This window comes from Poecilia reticulata, linkage group LG19 (genome assembly GCF_000633615.1).
Source record: "Poecilia reticulata strain Guanapo linkage group LG19, Guppy_female_1.0+MT, whole genome shotgun sequence".
Taxonomy (NCBI): domain Eukaryota; kingdom Metazoa; phylum Chordata; class Actinopteri; order Cyprinodontiformes; family Poeciliidae; genus Poecilia; species Poecilia reticulata.
In genome coordinates this window covers 5,242,712-5,245,237 of record NC_024349.1, presented here as the reverse complement: position 1 = coordinate 5,245,237, position 2,526 = coordinate 5,242,712, and the positions used below count along the sequence as shown (strand labels likewise).

Here is a 2,526-nt window from a genome sequence, read left to right as displayed (position 1 = left end):
ATGGATGGATGGATGGATGGATGGATGGATGGATGGATGGATGGATGGATGAGTCTAGTAAAGGATTGTAGCTGAATGATTCACAGAATAATAATCAATAAATAAACTGTAAAAATTGATCTGATAAATCGGGAACCTGTAATATTTTTTCATTCACCAGGACCATTCTGACTTTATTTTTTCTGCAAATAATCAATAAACAAACAAAAACAAAACACATTTGCATCTCCAGACAATAAAACAGTTGATCATTTTGTTCCAGTATTGGATATTCTTGGATTTATGTGAAATTTTCTCTTTTAAAAAATCTTTTCCCCTCTCTGGACTCTGTGAGTAAAATATGAAGAAACTTCATTCAGCCATCTTCCTACCTGTTGATGGTTTGTCTTTATGTCCTGCTGGTGTAAAACAACTTTAGATTGAAATGTTTTGTTGGGACGGTGATCGGAGCTGCAGGCTGGCAGGCTTCCTGAAAACGTTCCCATCAAAGCTCTGACAAATCACCAGAGCAGCGTTATCGTTTAATCCCCCAGCCCTCCTCTGATATCAACGCTGCTGACCACACATCTGTTGCTTTTCTGCTGAGCAGAAACCAGCAGCGTGTCGACGTTTTCCTGCTTCTGCTCCGATTTAAACCGGACAAACAGAATCAATTTGGGGATTTGTTTTATTCAGGTAGAGAAGTTATTGTTGCGTTCATGTCAGCAGTGTGTGATGATAATCAGACTGTGTCACTAATCCTCTCAGCATAGCTGTTAATCTACAAACGTCTGAGTGAGAGTGGCCATTCTCCTGCTGCTCCCTCACTTCATCTTTTTCAGCAGGAAGCCTTAAAAAAATCAAATGAAACATTTTATTTGTGTAGAGAAACTCTGACACTTTACAGGAATCAGTTTAAACACAAACAAAAAGGAAATAGAATAAGAAAGCATTTAAATACACACCACTGAACATTAAAAATACATTTATGACGTCTGTGTTTATTTGACCAAACATGTTTTTTGTCATTATGGCCCAAAGTTTCTGGTTTGGTTCCGTTTTTTTTAATGATCAGTACTTTATATTAATTTTGTTTGATGTACTTAAGTCTTCTGTTTGTAATTTTACTTGATTCCTGTAAAAGTGTCTGAGTTTCTAGAAAAGTGCAACACAAAATTATTTCCACCCGTTTCATGTTACAGCCGATAAAGGGCTGTTAGTAACTATACTGCTCAAAAAAATAAAGGGAACACTCAAATAACACATCCTAGATCTGAATGAATGAAATATAATAATTTCCATCTGTTGTCTATTCCATTTGCACAACAGCAGGTGAAATTGATTGTCAATCAGTGTTGCTTCCTAGGTGGACAGTTTGATTTCACAGACGTTTGATTTACTTGGAGTTATATTGTGTTGTTTAAGTGTTCCCTTTATTTTTTTTTAGCAGTGTAGTTACATGTTTAATCACTCCAAGCTGTTAAGTTTCTCTGCTTGAGTAAAAGTTCTGGATCCTTTAAACATTTTAATGCATTAAACACTAAAACATGCATCTGTTTAAGTTATATTGGGGGAAAACGGTTAACTTGAAAGCATTTTATACTGAATTTCTTTGAAAAACCAGAATTTGCGAACCATTGCTGCCTGTTTTTGTCCTGGTTATGAATCACAGCTGCCCAAAGGATCATTTTCCAGTTTATCAAATGGCATTTCTCACCTGTAAACATTGAGTAAATCTGGACATGACAGTCACTGTAAGTGGCAGTAATGAAGCTAAACTTGCTTCAATAAAGTATTTAAAGGTGTGAACATTTATTCCAGTTTTAATAGTTTTCTTCTCAAAACCTCAGACCTGCATTTATTCAAATCCATGTCAGTAACAGGTCAGTGATTTGAGCCATAAATGATCCCAGTCAGACGGTGAATAAGCAGAAACCGTCCTCAGACATGACCGAACCGCAAACTGCATGACAGAGCAAACAGGAAATGTTTAAAAGGTTTGGCAGATTTAGATTTATTAAACATTTCAGGTAATTTCCAGATATTAAAATACTTCAACAGTTTGATTCAGAAATGGTTTGGATTTGGTAAAAAAGTGAAAATAGGACCATGGAATGCATGACAGACCAAACAGATTCATTTCACAGCAACAGCTCATTGCAAGAATTATGGCTTTTTGCTACAACTTGAGAACATTGAAGCTCCTGGTTCATTTAGAAAAGTTGGAGGTTATTCCAGTTAACATTTGACCTATAGTACAGGAATAAAGGAGTCAAGGGTTAAATGTGCAAATAGTTTTTTTTTGTTTTAGTTTTTTTTTAACGGAAACAAATGCAGCTTTGACCTCTTTGGAAATGTGAACAGCTGGAGATGCTTAATGCTTTTTTTAGAGGGTGTGTCTGTCGAACAGGTATTCAGCCATGGAGCCGTGCGGTTCGGAGGTGGTGAGGCGGGTCAGGCTGCCGATGTAGTCGCCCAGCTTCTTGATGGTGTCGTGGCTGTCGACGAGGAACTCCTGCTCCAGGTAGTCACACAGCTGGAAGAGGA

At 37.2% G+C, this 2,526-nt stretch overlaps 1 protein-coding gene across 1 annotated transcript in view; it reads right to left on the bottom strand.

Moving 5' to 3' along the window:
* The window catches only part of syt5b (synaptotagmin Vb), an 8,048-nt gene extending 6,814 nt beyond the window's left edge, over window positions 1-1,234 (bottom strand). The window contains exon 1 of the mRNA XM_008436589.2: window positions 372-1,234. The gene's annotated coding sequence lies outside the window, so the exon portion shown is untranslated. The remainder of the gene's footprint in view (window positions 1-371) is intronic.
* Between the last annotated feature and the right edge of the window lie 1,292 nt (window positions 1,235-2,526).